We start from the raw sequence: 21,518 nt of genomic DNA, 5'->3' as shown, positions 1-21,518 counted from the left end.
TCCTCCGGGTGCTCCGGTTTCCTCCCACAAGCCCCGAAAGACGTGCTTGTTGGGTGAATTGACCATGATAAATTGCCCCTTAGTGTCCAACAGGTTAGGTGGGGTTACGGGGATAGGGGTGGAGGCGTGGGCGTAAGTAGGGTGCTGCTTCCAAGGGCCAGTGCAGACTCGATGGGCCGAGTGGCCTCCTTTTGCACTGTAAATTCTGAGATTCTACGATTCTAAAGGACATTAGCGAACCAGATGGGTTTTGATAAGAAGCGACAATAATTGTCATGGTCGCCAGCGATGAGACGAGATTTTAGATTCCAGATTTCATTCATTGAATTTAAATTCCACCAGCTGCCGTGGAGGGGTTTGAACCCCGTGACTTCAGAGCATCAGGCCTGGGGCCTCTGGATTACCAGGGAGACTAGCGCGATGGCGCCTTCTCCTCCCGAAGGGTAGGGCGACTTTCACAGGCAGAATAAATACTTGAGAAGTGGGGATGGGTGGAATAAAGTCAGGGAGCAAGGGGGAAAGATGGGGGGTGGGGTGGGGTGCGGGGAGGGGGGGGGATCTCACTGGATAGCTGTATCAAAGAGCTAGCACAGACATGATGGGCCGAATGACATTGTTGTGTGCCCTGAGGCTCTGGGTGTGCACCTGCCCTCCTGGTGATGGGGATAATGTGCACAAGCGCAGGCATTGCAGTGGCCGAGAGGAGGGCTGTGTGGCTGGCGTGTCATCGGCAGCAATACTTCAGCAGCAGGTCCCCCCTGGACGGAACAATAACCGGCAAAACTGCTCAAAATGTTCGCTCAAAACGTTGCTGCTGTCAGCCAGCAGAAATATTAAAAGCTGCTGTAAGCTATGTAAAGTCGGCCCTGGCTGCGAAAAGCAATAACAATTCGCTGCTACAAGGATTCATTGGTGAGATGGCAGACCAATTTATACAGAATTGATTCTCTGGGTGCTGCGTTTGATTGACCCGAGATGGATCAGTGAAGCTATCCACCCAGACACAGGACATCCAATCTGACACTGAGCATAATGAGGTTTGCTCGGATGCTTCAGCCTCTGCAGCCGCTCACATTCTGGTACCATGAAGCTGGATGGAAGCTCAGGTATCAAAAAAAGGCAGACACACACTCACACACTCACACTCACACACACTCACACACACACACTCACACTCACACACACACACTCACTCACACTCACACACACACTCACAGACACACACACACACACTCACTCACACACACTCACACACACACTCACTCACACACACACACACACACATACACTCACACACTCACTCACACACACTCACACACACACTCACTCACACACACACACACACACATACACTCACACACACTCACTCACACACTCACTCACACACACATACACTCACACACTCACACACATACTCACACACACATACACTCACACACACTCACTCACACACAGACACACTCACACACACTCACTCACACACTCACACACACTCACTCACAGACACTCACACACTCACACAAACACACACACACACACTCACACTCACACACAGACACTCACACACACACACACACACTCACACACACACTCACAGACACACTCACACACACACTCACATACACATACACTCACACGCACTCACTCACACACACTCACAGACACACACACACTCACATACTCACACAAACACTCACACATTCACACTCACACACCTACTCACACACACTCACTCACACACATACTCACACACACTCACATACTCACACTCACACACACTCATACGCTCACACACACTCACAGACACACACACACACTCACACAAACACTCGCACACACACACACTCGCACTCTCACACACACAAACACTGACACACACTCACACGCACACTCACTCACACACTCACACACACACAGACACACACACTCACACACATACACATTCACACAGTCATACACTGTGCTTTAGACAGTGGAGTGAGAGATTGGCGGAAATTCACTCACTGCCTTTCCAATGTGGAACAATGCGGCAAATCCGCTAAAATGCCCTCCTGTTATTTAATGATTGATCCGTCCCGACCCAGCCCTCGTCACTGACTGAACCATCAGACTGCTCACAAGCAAACCATTATCAGCTTCTGTGAGAACTGATCAAATCGCAGGCAGAGAATGTGACACATTCCAATGTGCGACAGCGATATTTTTACTTAATCTTTGAACTGGTACAAAGAAAGTGGAGATTAAAACGAGAATCCTTCAATTCATCCAATATAACTTAATTGTTTCAACATTTTGAGATACAATCTCGATTTTCTGCTGTTTTTCTTAATTCTATATAACTGTATTTCCTATAAAAATAATTAATATAGTCTGTGTGCATGTGTGTTCAAATTGCTGTGTGCTTATACATACATGAATATGTGTGCATGCACTTGTATGTGTGTGTGTGTATATTAATGTGTGTGTGTTGTGTGTGTGTATACGTGAATCTGAGTGCTTGTGTGTGTGTCTTTGTGTGCATGCGTGTGTGCACATGTATATGCATGCATGCATCTGAGTGCTTGTATATGCATGTGTGTGTGTGTGAATCTGAGAGCTTGTATGCGTGTATGTGTATGTATATGTGTATATGTGTGTGTGTGAATCTGTGCGCTTGTGTATGTGTGTGTGAGAATCTAAGTGCTTGTGTATGTGTGCGTGTATGTGTATGTGTTTGTACATCTGAGTGCTTGTGTGTATGAGAATCTGAGTGCTTGTGTATGTGTATGTGTATATGTGTGTGCATCTGTGTGTATGTGCTTGTACATCTGAGTGCTTGTGTGTATGAGAATCTGAGTGCTTGTGTATGTGTGTGCGTATGTGTTTGTACATCTGAGTGCTTGTGTAAGTGTGTGTTTATATGTGTATATGTGTGTGAGTGTGCATCTTAGTGCTTGTGTATGTGTGTGTTTATGTGTGTATATGTGTGTGAGTGTGCATCTTAGTGCTTGTGTATGTGTGTATGTGTGTGTGTGCAACTGAGTACTTGTGTATGTGTATTTGTGTATATATGTGTGTAGATGCGTATGTGTGTGTGTATCTGTGCTTGTGTACGTGTATCGGTGTGTATGTATGTGTGTGTGTCTGTATGTGTATTTGTGTATGCATGTGTGTGTATATGTATGTGTGCATCTGAGTGCGTGTGTATGTATTTCTGTGTGTGTATGCTTGTATGTGTGTGTTTGTGTGTGTGTATGCGTGTATATCTGAGCGCTTGTGTATGTGTGTGTATAAATGTGTGTGTGTATGCATATAAGTGTCTTTATATATGTGTGTGTGTGTGTGTGTGTATGTGTGTGCATCTGAGTGCTTGTGTGTGTTTGTGCATGTGCACTTGCATGTGGATGTGTGTGTGCATCTGAGTGCTTATGTATGTGTGTATATATGTGTGTGTTTCTGTGTGTGCCCACGCATGCGCACTTGGGTGTGTGCTTATGTGTGTGTGGAAATGTGTGTGTGCGCAGTTGTGTGTTTGCATGTGCGTAGTTCGTGGTCAGGTATGTGGATAATGAATTCCTTTTTGAAAGAGAGCATTGAATCTGCTTCCATCACAGTCCCAGGCAGTGTATTCTAGATACTAACCACATGGTGCACCAAGGTGCTTTTCTCATGTAACCTACACTTCTTTTTGCCAATCACTTTAAATTATTGCCCTGGCTCTGGACTCTCTCTCCAGTGGGAACAGTTTCTTGCCAGGGTGGCAAATGGCAGTGCCAAGGTCCCAGGATGGCAGTGCCAAGGTGTGCCATTGCCAGCTGGAGTGCCAGTGTACCACCCTGCCGAGAGCCTGATCACCCGGGGGGTCTCCAATGCCCCCCCGGGAGGCCCCCCACCCCCCCAGATGCTGCTACAGCTGGCCCACATTTGTGGAAGCCAGGGCTAACCGTTGCCTTGGTGAGGTGTCTTAGGGGCAGCCATTAGTTCTCGGGCCCCGGGAGAATAAGGCGCAGACATATTTAAATTACCCAAATGGCTCGCGTCAGTATGCTAATGGGGATCTCTCCCAGCGAGGGCGAGATTCCGATCATGACATGTCACAAGATCTCGTTAAATCTTCTTGCATCGAAAATATCGCAAGAGACCTCTCGCGAGATTCAACAGCCTCAACATGACACCACGTGGGCTCGACGAGGTCATTAAATCGCGCCCCGTGTCCCTATTTAGAAATCCCAGGGGCCTGTTTGGCTTTTTACCCAATTTCTCTACCTGCCCCGTCTCTTTCAATGTAACGTATACCTGAGGGAACGTTCATATCAACTTAAACAAAAGCAACCCTTCACCCCACCATCCTTGCAAACTATCGCCCCATCTCCAATCTTCCTTGCCCCTCCAAAGCCCTTGAACATGTTGTCAACTCCCAAATCCAACCCCCAAGTTTCACGGATGGATGAGTTCCTCCAATCAGGTTTCCACATTTGGCCTGGAAATGAACAGCTCTCATCATAATAGAATAGAACGATACAGCGCAGTACAGGCCCTTCGGCCCTCGATGTTGCACCGACATGGAAAAAATCTAAAGGCCATCTAACCTACACTATGCCCTTATCATCCATATGCTTATCCAATAAATTTTTAAATGCCCTCAATGTTGGCGAGTTCACTACTGTTGCAGGTAGGGCATTCCACGGCCTCACCACTCTTTGCGTAAAAAACCCACCTCTGACCTCTGTCCTATATCTATTACCCCTCAATTTAAGGCTATGTCCCCTCGTGCTAGCCACCTCCATCCGCGGGAGAAGGCTCTCGCTGTCCACCCTATCTAACCCTCTGATCATTTTGTATGCCTCTATTAAATCACCTCTTAACCTTCTTCTCTCTAACGAAAACAACCTCAAGTCCATCAGCCTTTCCTCATAAGATTTTCCCTCCATACCAGGCAACATCCTGGTAAATCTCCTCTGCACCCGTTCCAAAGCTTCCACGTCCTTCCTATAATGAGGCGACCAGAACTGTACGCAATACTCCAAATGCGGCCGTACTAGAGTTTTGTACAACTGCAACATGACCTCATGGCTCCGGAACTCAATCCCTCTACCAATAAAGGCCAACACACCATAGGCCTTCTTCACAACCCTATCAACCTGGGTGGCAACTTTCAGGGATCTATGTACATGGACACCGAGATCCCTCTGCTCATCCACACTACCAAGAATTTTACCATTAGCCAAATATTCCGCATTTCTGTTATTCTTTCCAAAGTGAATCACCTCACACTTCTCCACATTAAACTCCATTTGCCACCTCTCAGCCCAGCTCTGCAGCTTATCTATGTCCCTCTGTAACCTGCAACATCCTTCCGCACTGTCTACAACTCCACCGACTTTAGTGTCGTCTGCAAATTTACTCACCCATCCTTCTGCGCCCTCCTCTAGGTCATTTATAAAAATGACAAACAGCAACGGCCCCAGAACAGATCCTTGTGGTACGCCACTCGTAACTGAACTCCATTCTGAACATTTCCCATCAACTACCACTCTCTGTCTTCTTTCAACTAGCCAATTTCTGATCCACATCTCTAAATCACCCTCAATCCCCAGCCTCCGTATTTTCTGCAATAGCCGACCGTGGGGAACCTTATCAAACGCTTTACTGAAATCCATATACACCACATCAACTGCTCTACCCTCGTCTACCTGTTCAGTCACCTTCTCAAAGAACTCGATAAGGTTTGTGAGGCATGACCTACCCTTCACAAAACCATGCTGACTGTCCCTAATCATATTATTCCTATCTAGATGATTATAAATCGTATCTTTTATAATCCTCTCCAAGACTTTACCCACCACAGACGTTAGGCTCACCGGCCTATAATTACCGGGGTTATCTCTACTCCCCTTCTTGAACAAAGGGACCACATTTGCTATCCTCCAGTCCTCTGGCACTATTCCTGTAGCCAATGATGACCTAAAAATCAAAGCCAAAGGCTGAGCAATCTCTTCTCTGGCTTCCCAGAGAATCCTAGGATAAATCCCATCCGGCCCCGGGGACTTATCTATTTTCACCTTGTCCAGAATTGCCAACACTTCTTCCCTACGCACCTCAATGCCATCTATTCTAATAGCCTGGGTCTCAGCATTCTCCTCCACAATATTATCTTTTTCTTGAGTGAATACTGACGAAAAGTATTCATTTAGTATCTCGCTTATCTCCTCAGCCCCCAAACACAACTTCCCACCACTGTCCTTGACTGGCCCTACTCTTACCCTAGTCATTCTTTTATTCCTGACATACCTATAGAAAGCTTTTGGGTTTTCCTTGATCCTACCTGCCAAAGACTTCTCATGTCCCCTCCTTGCTCGTCTCAGCTCTCTCTTTAGATCCTTCCTCGCTTCCTTGTAACTATCAAGCGCCCCAACTGAAACTTCACGCCTCATCTTCACATAGGCCTCCTTCTTCCTCTTAACAAGAGATTCCACTTCTTTGGTAAACCACGGTTCCCTCGCTCGACCCCTTCTTCCCTGCCTGACTGGTACGTACTTATCAAGAACATGCAATAGCTGTTCCTTGAACAAGCTCCACATATCCAGTGTGCCCAACCCTTGCAGCATACTTCTCCAACCAACACATCCTAAGTCATGTCTAATGGCATCATAATTGCCCTTCCCCCAGCTATAACTCTTGCCCTGCGGGGTATACTTATCCCTTTCCATCACTAACGTAAAGGCCACCGAATTGTGGTCACTGTTTCCAAAGTGCTCACCTACCTCCAGATCTAACACCTGGCCTGGTTCATTACCCAAAACCAAATCCAATGTGGCCTCGCCTCTTGTTGGCCTGTCGACATATTGTGTCAGGAAACCCTCCTGCACACATTGTACAAAGAATGACCCATCTAATGTATTCGAACTATATCTTTTCCAGTCAATATTTGGAAAGTTAAAGTCTCCCATAACAACTACCCTGTTACTTTCGCTCTTTTCCAGAATCATCTTCGCCATCCTTTCCTCTACATCCCTAGAACTATTAGGTGGCCTATAGAAAACTCCCAACAGGGTGACCTCTCCTTTCCTGTTTCTAACCTCAGCCCATACTACCTCAGAAGAAGAGTCCCCATCTAGCATCCTTTCCGCCACCGTAATACTGTCCTTGACTAGCAGCGCCACACCTCCCCCTCTTTTGCCCCCTTCTCTTCTCAAAGTCACAAACATTTGCTCCTCGACCTTCTCGAGGTGTCTGCAGCTTCGTTCAGGGATGGTCACATCATCCTCCACCAACACCTCTCCATGTCGCCCAGCTGGGTCAACTGCTGTCAGCCGCTTCCAATTGATATCTATTTAATCGTAGCCAGAGTATCGCTTGCAATGGTTTCCCTTCCCGCTCCCATATTGTTACCGCGGGGCATCCCCCAAGGATCTATCACTTACCCCCTCCTGTTGCCCATCTACCTGCTGTCCTGGGAAACATCATCTGAAGTCTCAGTGTTAGTTTTCACACGTACCCTGATAACCAGCTCTACCTCACCACCGCCTCTCTCAACTCCTCCACTGTCGCTGAACTATTCGACTGCCGACCCGACACCCAGGACTGGATAGGCAGAAATTTCCTCCAATGACCGCAGGTTTCGATGTACGAGTTGACCGTTGAAGCTTCGAAAATTCCTTCCACAAAACTTGGGTCGAGTGATACCTCGAGTCTAATAATGAACCGCGAATGGTGGGTGTGGGCGGTCTCCATTTTGAAATGTCTTTAGCTTCAGATGCAAAAAGCAGTCACGCGTTAAATTCACACAAAACTTTACAACACGGCCTGCGTGGCATGCTTGACCCCTTGTGCCCAATCATCAGGATCTGGGAAGTAAACGTGAATTTATGGGATGAGAAATGGGGGCCGGCTACTCACGCGGGTATAGCGCGTCGTAGATGGGAAAAGGGTCGACTTCTACACAGAGTATGTGCAAGAACATGATTTCGGGGGCAGGGAAAATGGGGTAATCTGATACACCGGGTCAACTTATACGCCGTGATTTACAGTAAAGACTGAAGCCATTGTTTTCGGTCCCTGCTCCAAACTCCATTTCCGAGCTACTAACTCAATCCATCTCCCGGGCAACAGTCTGAGATTAAACCAATCGGTTTACCACCTCGGTTTCATACTTGACCCAAGGCTGAACTTGCGACCCCATCTTTGCATCATCACTAAGACCGCCTAGATCCATCTCAGTGATACCACCCAGCTCAGCTCAAATGCAGCCGAAGCCTTCCGCCATGACTTTGCCACCTCCGGGTTTCACTATTCCAACACTCTCTCGATTGCTCTCCCACATTCTACCCTCTGTGAACCTGAGGTCATCCAAAAATCTGCTGCCTCTTTCTCAACTGGCCCCAAGTCCCATTTCCCTTTCACCTCCCCCCCCCACCTCAACCCCCAACCCCTCCCCCCACCCCCCGTGCCCGCTGATCTACATCGGCTTGATTTTAAAGTTCTCACCCCCGGCAGCACAGAACTTGAGTATTGTTTGAAAATATGCGATAGGACCGATCCGCATCGCTCACTGGGTCCACGTTGGAGTGGATTGCCCAAGACAAACAATGGGTTTTTAAAAATTTGAAATGAAATGCAAATAAAAAATGAAAATCGCTTATTGTCACGAGTAGGCTTCAATGAAGTTACTGTGAAAAGCCCCTAGTCACCACATTTTGGCGCCTGTCTGGGGAAGCTGGGACGGGAATCGAACCGTGCTGCTGGCCTGCTTGGTCTGCTTTCAAAGCCAGCGATTTAGCTCAGTGAGCTAAACCAGCCCCTTTTAGAGTACCCAATTCATTTTTTCCAATTAAGGGGCAATTTAGCATGGCCAATCCACCTACCCTGCACATCTTTGGGTTTTGGGGCGGAACCCACGCAGACACGGGGAGAATGTGCAAACTCCACACGGACAGTGACCCAGGGCCGGGATCGAATCTGGGACCTCGGCGCCGTGAGGCCGCAGTGCTAACCCACTGCGCCACCGTGCTGACCAAGACGCACAGTAGTGACATGCATTCACACCCTTTCTTACGTGCAGATGGTTCTGCACAACATGAATTGGTCACATGGTTGGCTGAGTTGTCACAGCCGGTTTTGAGTCGGTTTTCCACATGCGTGGTGACGGAGTCCCTCACATGCACAAAAACTACACAGGATTTGCATATCGGTGGCAATACTGTCGCTGGCCCATTCATCAATGTAGTGCTAAAAGAAGCAGGATTCATTGAACTAATGAACTCACACAGTTGAGTTCAGTTTTAACAACATCATGTCTGCCCAGATAAATTCTGCTGCCATGAGGTCCCCTCTAAATGGACTTGATCCCGTGCTCAAATTCCCCTTCGAAACGGAGCAGTCAAATGAGCTTCCTTTCCTCAACGTGCCATTTGAGAAACCTGTCAGGGTGTTCCAGAATCCGACCTTCACTGGTCAATGTACCCGTTGAGATTCCTACAGTTCCAGGCATTACAAGATTCACTTTATCAGCGACGTCATCAATAAGGACCGAGCCATTTGTTCAGCCTGCTGAGAAAGGACATCAAAGCTATCCTGCAGGACAATGTCTGCCCTGATCGGATCCATTCGTGCTGTATGTCACACAAACTCAGGAATGGGCCAAAGGCCGTCACTTTCAACTGAAACGTTCCCTGTCTACCTCAGATTACCCTGAAGGGTAAGGTGTCTCAAAGGTTTGGGCAACATGAGTGATATTTTCCACTAACAGGATACTACCATCAAGCCATAAAAACATTCTGCCGACCACACAAATCAGTGATGTGGTCTATGAATTTCAATGCCTGTGTGATGCCAGGTGTGGAGGCGATACGTCACAAAGACTGGAGTATCATATCAAACAGCATGTCCTAGCCACTGTTCACAGCGGGCAAGGTACAGACCGCACCTGACCAGCCCTTACTTGTAAAACTCGGAATATAGTGTCCAACATTAGATATTCTTCTGAAATTAGACAGCACTTGCTGAAGAAATCCTGATAGTGCTCAGAGCTACACTGACAACCAATTTAAGATTGTCCATGGGCTCGCAGTGTGGCTCACTACTGCATGCTAGAAGCTGCAGGCATTCACACACAGGGCCCTGTCCTTTGTAACCAGAAAGAACATGTCCACACATTGATCTATTTCAGCTAAACAAAAGTTTGAGGACAGCCATTCCCTTGTTCATTCCCTACGGCAATGTATATACCTATTAGAGTTGACCCGCTGACTGCTAGAGTTTCTGTACAAGCCTCCCCGACCAGGCACTGGAATGTGGCGACTAGGGGCTTTACACAGTAACTTCATTTGAAGCCTACTTGTGACAATAAGCGATTTTCATTTTCATTTAATTTCATTTCACCTGTTGGTTTGAATTCACGCAAAAGCTTGGCAGTTAACTGTTCTCTGGTGCATTCTCCCGGGCAAAACCTCTATCAATCACCCTCCACTTGACAACCAATCAGGACTCTCGTCCCAAGCAATATAAATTGTTGGTCCCTTTGAGATTTGGTTTTCTTGTGAGTCAGTTCTGATGAGTGAAAAAATAAAAACTTTGACAGTATGTCTCTTTCTTCAGCAATATTCTCATGCTTGTGTTCAAACACCCCCATGGTCTCATTCCTCACAATGTCTGTAATCTGCTGCAGCCCCACAACCCTCTGAGACATCAAAATTTGTCTGATAATTGCTTATTTATTTTAATTGCTTCACCATTTGTAACTGCGTTCATGGATGCCTTGGGCCCGATCTCTGGACTGCCTTCCGGAAATTTCTCCCCTTTACTAGCTCAGTTTAATATACTAAACTATTTTTTGATCAAGCTTTTGATCATCTTACCTAAAGGGACGTTCTGTATAAGTTAAGTAAGTTTTTAAGGCAGTGTTAGATGGAAATTCTCTGTTCAGAAAATTGATCATTCAACTAACCCACGTGAAAGTGAAAATGTCTTCAGATGCATTAGATTACGTATCCAGTGGATGAACCCATGCTGTGGAGATGTCGGCATTGGACTGGGGTGGTCACAGTAAGAAATCTCACCTGGTGTTGTAAGACTTCTTCCATTGGATGAAGTACTCTTGTGCATTAAACGATATTGAGCCCCAGATAATACTGCATCAATTGCTTTGTTTATTGACAGGTCAAGCCTTTGAAGCAGTGGAGCATTTAAAAGAGGGAGATTACTCCGAACGTTCCCATGGGGCTTTTTGAAGTTCAGGAGTGTTCTCCCCAATATCCTGACCAATATTTAGCCCTCATTAACTGACAGATTTTCTGGCCATTGTCATGTTGCTGTTTTGTGGGACCCTACTGGCCATCATGTTTCCTACTTCACAGCAATGTCTACATTTCAATAAATATTTTATTGGTTTTGAAAACGTCCAACGATCATGAAATGAGCTGTATAAATGCATTTCAACAGTGATGACACTTCCAAAGTATGTGATTGGCTGTGAAGCATGTCCTGAGGTCATGAAAGTTGCTATAGAAATGAAAACCGTTCTTTCGTCCGCAAAGTAGGATTCTTCCACATCATGTGGGAGTGGAAAAACTGCACTGAAACTTGCAAGAGGATATTGATTCATAAGCAAATATCAACCCTTGCATTACACAGAACTCAGGCAGCCTTGGGATTTGAACCCTGAGTGCTCCACTCAAAACTACACCATGACCAGAATGTGAAGGAGCAGGATAAATAGATTTGTAATATACTGTCTGATGGGACAGACATTTTAAAATTTATTTTTGCATGGAGCACATGCTCATGTTCCAGCTGCTGCTACACTTACATAGAATTTACAGTGCAGAAGGAGGCCATTCGGCCCATCGAGTCTGCACCGGCTCCTGGAAAGAGCACCCTACCCAAGGTTAACACCTCCACCCTATCCCCATAACCCAGTAACCCCATCCAACACTAAGGGCAATTTTGGCCACTAAGGGCAATTTATCATGGCCAATCCACCTAACCTGCACATCTTTGGACTGTGGGAGGAAACCGGAGCACCCGGAGGAAACCCACGCACACACGGGCAGAACGTGCAGACTCTGCACAGACATTGACCCAGCGGAGAATTGAACCTGGGACCCTGGTGCTGTGAAGCCACAGTGCTATCCACTTGTGTTACCGAGCTGCACTTGATGCATCCTATGTAAATTTATGTGATAGGGTTTCAAGCGCAGGAGGTTTTACTTTTGGGGAATAATGGTAAATGTTGCCCTCTTGTGTGGGAAACAAAGAAAATAGGGAGAGTGTTCAAAAGCACTTTGGCTGCTGAGATGTTGAGCCTTGTAGAGGCGGTGGATATGGCCTTTTATATATCTCAGATATTGACAGAAATTTTTGCTGATGCCCCTGCAAAAAGGCAGCTTTTATTTCTATAGATTTGCATCCCCATGCCCTTGTGGCTAATAGAGCCAAGAAGATCTTTAAAATAACCTTTCCTGCAGTAGGTGAATCTACCCTTAAATCCTGATCTTCTAAGTTTTCTTCAAATCCCCTTGCCACAAGCCTGGCCTTTGCCTTATAAGCTCCATCCAGAAGAACTTTTCCGTGAAAATCCATCTGTGGGATAGAGTTTTTGGTCCCCTGTCTGGTACTTCCGTGTATACCCCAAATTCACTCCAACTATGCAGTTATTGCTGTTTGGCATCTTTGATAACTTTTTCATCTAATTTATTGGAAGCCACCAAAATATCACATGCATGTAGGCTTCTACTCCTATTAGTATTTGTAGTCTTACTCATGTTCCGAGACCTTGATAAACTACGTCCCCTCTCCCGCCTGGTATCTCGTTCTGTACTGCTACTGCTTGATCTTTCCCTTCTGTTGTGGGGTGTCCTTTCAATAGTTCTCAACCTTTTCCTGCGGACCTGTTCACTATCCGATGTACTATCTGAACTGGCACTGCCTTTCTCTGCCCTCCATTTTTGAACATCATGTTCCCAATCCATTGCCTTGACTCCCTCCCCTGACTGCTGTACATTCAACCAATGTTTATACTTTCCAGTGGCCTTTCCTGCTCTACTAATAACAGTTGCATCTTTCTATTGACTAGACCCTTCAGGCAAGTATGTTACTTTTGTACTAACTTTTGGCAGTTGTCCTTTCGGGAAAATGGCCTGTTCTAATTCATCAGAAGTATTGTGTTCCTCTACAGAAGCCCTGTCTATATCAGTTAACTTGTCCTCATAGTTCTGTAACACATGCGTACCAGATGACCCTGGTTCCTTGTCATGTCTGTCTGCGCTCACTAAATTTGACAATTTGTAATCTGTACCCATTATCCTTGATGAATGTACCCGAACAGTTTGATTGCCATGTTGCAAAATAATTGTTTTGCCATCTATGCTATTATCTTTCCTGGGCCTTTCCATTCATTAAAATTGTCTCTCTTACAGTATACTATGTCGCCTTGCTTAAAAACGGTATTTGATGGCCGTACATTATGCCTTAAAGCTCTGCGAATTCTTTCAGAGACTTCTGCTTCCAAAAAAGCTTTTCTACTGCTATGTAATGCATTTAAATGCTCAGCAAAGGTAGAGCTAATTGTAGTCCCTTCCCAAGCTGGAGGCTGGCCATCCAAAATGGATGGAATTTTAGGATTTCTACCAAACACTAATTGATAGGGACTGTAGCCCCTAATCATCTGCAATGAATTATTTGCATGTACCGCCCATTCTAAAGCTGAATTTAACTTGCAGTTTGCCTGTCTGCCAAAATTGTCCAGAGCATGTCATCTATTACAGCATGGTTTCTTTCACACACACATTACTAAATGGGCTTTCCGCAGCCATATTCATAACTGTGATATTCACGTTTTCACACATATCCCTAAACTCATCATTAGCAAATTCTCCCCCATTGTCCGTCAGGAATTTTGCTGCTGGGCCCATTCCTGTCCCTATCCATTTTTCCACGATTTGATCCAGAATTACTCTCTTTTCTTTACTTCGTACAATAGTTGATTGACTAAATCTGGTTGCTAAATCTAAAAAATGCAAAAGAAATATATTGTTAGCTTTATGCCAGAGCTTACGGTCCATGGCCACAATGTCGTTAAAATCCCTGGCCAAAGGTAGGGTTACTATCGGTCGCGCTGGTGTCCTTCTGTACTTCCTACAAACTTCACAGCGATCACTAACCTGTTCTATCAGCTTAGTATAGTCTTCATCCCTTACCCCTGCATCCTTTAATAAATTTTTCAGCCTCCGAGGAGGCGGATGCGCAAATTGCCTCTGCAGTTTTACTACAACAAGCTTTTTATCAGCTAAAGTCCCATTTTCAATTGCCATTAACACATCCTTAATAACTGCACCTGAAATATTGTTTGTAATGGAATGGAATAGTGTCCACCTGTGTAAATTGTAAGTCCAGCGTCGTTCCAAAAACTGTTGCCTTAGCATGTTCCATATCCAGTTTCATGCGTGCTTTCTTCATCGACGGTCTGCTCAGAAGCAAAGGTATCTCACTTGATACAACATCCGTGCTAATGAAATGATTCACTCGGCAATATTGCAAGGGATCACCACTCTTTTCAGCGACTTCAGAGTATTATCATCCCCAAACCTGAAACTTGTGGAACTTTCAAATTCTTTAACCTTGTTACGATTTTCAGCATTCAAAGAGTCCAGGTAACATTTTACCCAGTCAATCCCACACACAGTAGCTGTGCAGACACTGTCCAATACAGCACAATTGAAGGATTCTGCAACCAACACCCTCATTACCGGCGTAAAACTGCTTGTTAATCGGACAATGCCTTCTTTCTGGTCACTATCTTTTTCCTATTTGGACTCTTCCTTGTCATGCTTCAAACACTCTATTATTATAACGTGTTGGGCAGTTGAAAGCATAATGGTATTGAGAGTCACACCGAAAATATTGATTTATCACACCCCGGGCATTTCTGGGGTTCATCTTCCTATTTCCATTCTCCATGTCCCTCTTCCTATTGTAGGTTCTAAATGGGTTTCTGTCCTCATCCTTTCCGGGTCCCGATCTCCTTCCATACTCCTGCAACCTGTTCGTAGCCGTATAATTTCGCCATCCTGTTAGTAGTGCATCTTTCATAGTCTGCTTTATTGCAGCTGACCTCTGTGATCTGATCGAATAAGGTATCCTTATCCGCGAACTTAACTCCTGTCAAAACCAGGAGCCTATCCACGTTGCTCACTCGAGCACAGTCAAGTAATTTAAAGGCCAACACAGACTGTGGAAATTCCAGGCTGTGTTTCTGCAGCCTTTTATATAGTCTGCCAAATTCCATTATATAGTCCTCAATGGCGATATCCTCTGTTTTCCAGAATCTATCAAAATCTGACTAGGCTTCATACGCATTTAACAAGTCATCCTTTTGATAAATTTTATCCATATAATGTAATAGAGTCTGCAGACCTTCTTCTGAGTCTAACTCTTCCAATTCCAGCTGTCATAAGGTAGAGAAAGAGCCAATGCCATACCTTGTTTCCTCTTTCCCAAGGCAGTTACCTTAGTCCACATAACTACTGAACTTCTCCATTGGTCGTACGATCACGTTTCAGAAAATAAGGGGGGATAGTCATATCCGGCCAACTTTATCCTGGGTTCAGACATTAAATATACTTTTTTTTTCTCACTCATTCCTTGGTTTGGTCTGGAAAAGTTGTATCTTTCAACCCTTCACATTTGCACAGTAACCATCCTCTGCTACCACCGTTAGCCGTTTAGCTGCTGTTGTATAAAGAGTCAAAAGTTCTGCTCCTTCTCACAAACGCCTTTATTTTCCTTCAACACAACTCTACAAAAACTATCCTCACATCACCTGCCCCAAAGGCCACCTGAAGCTTCTTTACATAATCAGTGTCAATTATTGGATACTTAACATAGATTAAACATTTAATTGGAATGTCTCTTAACCCATTCCTTAACATCCACCCCCTCCGGCAATCCCACAATTCTGAGTTTCTGTACTCTCAACCTGTTCTCCAAGTCATCCACCTTCGCCCTTAGAGTCCTGTTCCTCTCATCCACCAGTAACATCTCAGCTTCCAACGAGGTGATATGATCCCCATGCCGCCTCCACACCCTTCTGCACCTCTCCATCCTCCTTCACCGCCTCCGAGGTTTTATCCAGCATCTCCTGGACCAGACCAAGTGACTCCTCAATTGACCGCTTAAGGGTTTCCATCATCACCCTGCCCTGCACCTCAAAATGCTTCGCAAACTGTTTATCAAACTCCTGCGTTGTCACCGTGATGTGCGCAGCTCACACGGGGCTGGGTCCCCCACTTTCCCTCCTGCTGAGCCCCTTGGGATTACTAGCTCAGTCGAAGGAGTACCCTTTGTAATCTTCTTGCCACCAACATTCTTCATAGATTTTGACATATTTCCATCGACTAATTTCTCAACCCAAATGATGGGCTAGTTTTAGTGACCAAAATCCACGGGAACTGGGTTAAAACACGAAGACCAGAGTGCGCGACCTTCTCCCACCAGTCGCCACCAGAAGTCGAGAAGAAATATTACTTCACATAGGTCCAGAGCCAAGAATCAAAGCCCAGTGACGTATTCCTTCGTGGAGGTTGGCGGGTTGAAAACCGGTGCTGGATAATTCACTTTTCCCAGTAATGTTGATTTGACAGGTCGAGATCGACATGCAGAGATGAATCAGTCTTTCAGGTGAGGACACAGTGGTTCCAGCAGAAGCCAGGGGTCCAACCTGGGCAGAGCTCCTTTTCCGACAGGCTGCTTGGTGGATGGTAAACAGCAGACTGACCTTGAAGTTCCACAATGAAATATCCCTGACTCCGCCAGCTAGAGGTACATGTCACATGATTCCCACCTTTGAGAAATGTATTTGGCAAAGGGTGTGTTTCCGTGGCAAGCGATCACTCGGAAGCAATGACTGTAACAAACTCAAATATTTATTATACCTATTATATTACAACTCCTACTCCCTGAAGGGCCCCCTAGAGTCCCTAGGACCTCTCCTGAGTACGATCTACCAAGTTGAGGGGCTCTGAGGTTGCAGATCCCGTGGCCTCCTGTCGGATTATAACAGGGTGCCTGAGATTATTAAATGTCTCAACCATTAAGAATTAAAAGGAAGGTTACGGGGCCCTTTGTTCCAGCAAACAAGTTGACACTGGTTGGCCAGCCTCGGTTAGGAAATGCAGGTGACCTTTGTATAGTTCTCCTTGAATTTGCTCTCTGCAGCCCACAAGGGAGCCGTCAGTGACTCCGTGGGCAGCAAGGTAGCACAGTGGTTAGCACTATGGCTTCACAGCTCCAGGGTCCCAAATTCGATTCCCGGCTTGGGTCACTGTCTGTGCGGAATCTGCACGTTCTCCCTGTGTCTGTGTGGTTTTCCTCCGGGTGCTCCGGTTTCCTCCCACAAGTCCTGAAAGACGTGCAGGTTAGGTGAATTGGACATTCTGAATTCTCTCTCTGTGTACCCGAGCAGGCGCCGGAATGTGGCGACTAGGGGCGTTTCACAGTAACTTCATTGCAGTGTTAATGAAAGCCTACTTGTGACAATAAAAGATTATTATTATTAAGTTTCTCCGATACTGCCATGGGTGTTCAAGGGTGACAGACAGATCTAGAGTCAACCATTTTCGAAGGTCATTGTCCAGTTTTTAAAGGTTTAGAAACAGACATAGGAAAATCTATATATAATTTGTAAGACTATGCAATGCAAGGTCTTGCTCCCGTCACAGTTGCCAGTTAACAGATTACTGAGTAATTAGTCTACAGTCAGCTGCTAACCATTTACCTTGTAATTTATTTATTCCTTGAACTTTGTTAAGTTACAAATGATACAAATCCGGGACAAATGTGCCAGTCAGCGGAATGGCTGGTGCCAACATGAGAAGTTCAAACAGAAATCCCCCGCCGTGCACTCCCCCAACCCCCACCCTCCACCCCCCCCCCCCCCCCCCGCCCCCCCCCCCCCCAGCACCCTCACCCAAACCTCTGGAGAAATGTCCTTGTGTCACGTCCCGCGTGACAGCATTGCTTGAACAGGGAGTTCCATGCCTCAGTTGGGAAATCATCTGGGTTGCAAGATTCCAGGTTCAAACCCCACACAGGGGTTTGAGCAAAGCCATGGATGACACTTCACCCTGTACGTCAACCAACTGAGCTCTGAAGGAGAGTCACACGGACTCCGTTTCTCTCTCCACAGATGTAAATATTTCTCCTCGAGAGGATGAGAAGGGAGATTTAATAATGGGAGATGAGGAAATGGCTGAGGAATTGAACAGGTTTTTTGGGTCGGTCTCCACAGTGGAAGACACAAATATCATAGAACATAGAACATAGAACATTACAGCGCAGTACAGGCCCTTCGGCCCACGATGTTGCGCCGACCTGTGAAACCCCTCTAAAGCCCATCTACACTATTCCCTTATCGTCCATCTGTCTATCCAATGACCATTTGAATGTCCTTAATGTTGGCGAGTCCACTACTGTTGCAGGCAGGGAATTCCACGCCCTTACTACTCTCTGAATAAAGAACCTACCTCTGACATCTGTCCTATATCTATCTCCCCTCAATTTAAAGCTATGTCCCCTCAGGATCCCCAACCAGGGGCTGGTTTAGCTCACTCAGCTAAATCGCTGGCTTTTAAAGCAGACCAAGCAGGCCAGCAGCACGGTTCAATTCCCGTACCAGCCTCCCAGGACAGGCGCCGGAATGTAGCGACTAGGGGCTTTTCACAGTAACTTCATTGAAGCCGACTCGTGACAATAAGCGATTTTCATTTTTTCATTTTTCATTTCGTGCTAGACATCACCATCTGAGGAAAAAGGCTCTCATTGTCCACCCTATCTAATCCTCTGATCATCTTGTATGCCTCAATTAAGTCACCTCTTAACCTTCTTCTCTCTAACGAAAACAGCCTCAAGTCCCTCAGCCTTCCCTCATAAGATCTTCCCTCCATACCAGGCAACATTCTGGTAAATCTCCTCTGCACCCTTTCCAATGATTCCACATCCTTCCTATAATGCGGTGACCAGAACTGCACGCAATTCTCCAAATGCGGCCGCACCAGAGTTTTGTACAACTGCAACAGACCTCATGGCTCCGAAACTCAATCCCTCTACCAATAAAAGCTAACACACCGTATGCCTTCTTAACAACCCTCTCAACCTGGGTGGCAACTTTCAGGGATCTATGTACATGGACACCGAGATCTCTCCGCTCACCCACACCACCAAGAATCTTACCATTAGCCCAGTACTCTGTCTTCCTGTTATTCCTTCCAAAATGAATCACCTCACACTTTTCTGCATTAAACTCCATTTGCCACCTCTCAGCCCAGCTCTGCAGCTTATCTATGTCCCTCTGTAACTTGTAACATCCTTCTGCACTGTCCACAACTCCACCGACTTTAGTGTCATCTGCAAATTTACTCACCCATCCTTCTACGCCCTCCTCCAGGTCATTTATAAAAATGACAAACAGCAGTGGCCCCAAAACAGATCCTTGTGGTACACCACTAGTAACTGGACTCCAGGCTGAACAATTCCCATCAAGCACCACTCTTTGTGTTCTTCCAGCTAGCCAATTTCTGATCCAAACTGCTAAATCACCCTGAATCTCATGCCTCCGTATTTTCTGCAATAGCCTACCATGGGGAACCTTATCAAATGCTTTACTGAAATCCATATACATCACATCAACTGCTTTACCCTCATCCACCTGTTTGGTCACCTTCTCAAAGAACTCAATAAGGTTTGTGAGGCACGACCTACCCTTCACAAAACCGTGTTGACTATCTCTAATCAAATTATTCCTTTCCAGATGATTTTACATCCTATCTCTTATAAACCTTTCCAAGACTTTTCCCACAACAGAGGTAAGGCTCACTGGTCTATAGTTACCCGGGTTGTCTCTACTCCCCTTCTTGGACAACGGGACAACATTTGCTATCCTCCAGTCTTCTGGCACTATTCCTGTGGACAAAGATGACTTAAAGATCAAAGCCAAAGGCTCAGCAATCTCCTCCCTAGCTTCCCAGAGAATCCTAGGATAAATCCCATCCGGCTCAGGGGACTTATCTATTTTCACTCTTTCCAGAATCACTAACACCTCCTCCTTATGAACCTCAAGCCCTTCTAGCCCAGTAGCCTGTATCTCAGTATTCTCCTTGACAATATTGTCTTTTTCCTGTGTGAATACTGACGAAAAATATTCATTTAGCACCTCTCTTTCCTCCTCGGACTCCACGCACAACTTCCCACTACTGTCCTTGACTAGCCCTACTCTTACCATAGTCATTCTTTTATTCCTGACATATTGAGAGAAAGCTTTAGTGTTATCCTTGATCCTACCTGCCAAAGACTTCTCATGTCCCCTCCTGGCTCTTCTTAGCTCTCTCTTTAGGTCCTTCCTAGCTAACTTGTAACTCTCGAGTGCCCTAACTGAACCTTCACGTCTCATCTTTACATAAGGCTCCTTCTTCCTCTTGACAAGTTTTTCAGCTACTTAGTAAACCACGGTTCCCTCGCTTGACCACTTCCTCCCTGCCTGACAGGTACATACTTATCAAGGACACGCAGTAAGCTCCACATTTCCATTGTGCCCATCCCCTGCAGTTTCCTTCCCCATCCGATGCATCCTAAGTCTTGCCTCATCGCATCATAATTGCCTTTCCCCCAGATATAACTCTTGCTCTGCGGTATATACCTATCCCTTTCCATCACTAAAGTAAATGTAACTGAATTGTGGTCACTATCACCAAAGTGCTCACCTACCTCCAAATCTAACACCTGTCCTGGTCCATTATCCAGTACCAAATCCAATATGGCCTCGCCTCTTGTTGGCCTATCTACATACTGTGTCAGGAAACCCTCCTGCACACATTCGACAAAAACAGACCCATCTAAAGTACTCGAACTGTAGCGTTTCCAGTCAAGATTTGGAAAGTTAAAGTCCCCCATAACAACTACCCTGTTATTTTCGCTCCTATCCAGAATCATCTTTGCAATCCTTTCCTCTACACCTCTGGAACTTTTCGGAGGCCTATAGAAAATCCCTAACAGGGTGACCTCTCCTTTCCTGTTTCTAACCTGATCCCATACTACCTCAGTAGACGAGCCCTCATCAAACGTCCTTTCTGCCACCGTAATACTGTCCTTGACTAACAATGCCACCCCTCCCCCTCTTTTACCACCTTCCCTGAGCTTACTGAAATATCTAAACCCCGGCACCTGCAACAACCATTCCTATCCCTGCTCTATCCATGTCTCCAAAACGGTCACAACATTGAAGTCCCAGGTACCAACCCATGCCGCAAGTTCCCCCACCTTATTCCGGATGCTCCTGGCATTGAAGTAGACACACTTTAAACTACCTTCCTGCCTGCAGTACACTCCTGCAACTTTGAAACCTTACTCATGACCTCACTACTCTCAACCTCCTGTATATTGGAGCTACAATTCAGGTTCCCAAACCCCTGCTGAACTAGTCTAAACCCTCCCGAAGAGCATCAGCAAATTTCCCCCCCAGGATATTGGTACCCCTCTGGTCCAGGTGTAGA

This window comes from Scyliorhinus canicula, chromosome 10, assembly GCF_902713615.1.
Source record: "Scyliorhinus canicula chromosome 10, sScyCan1.1, whole genome shotgun sequence".
Classification (NCBI taxonomy): Eukaryota; Metazoa; Chordata; class Chondrichthyes; order Carcharhiniformes; family Scyliorhinidae; genus Scyliorhinus; species Scyliorhinus canicula.
The sequence above is the reverse complement of the archived record's forward strand: the minus strand, read 5'-3'. Positions refer to the sequence as shown.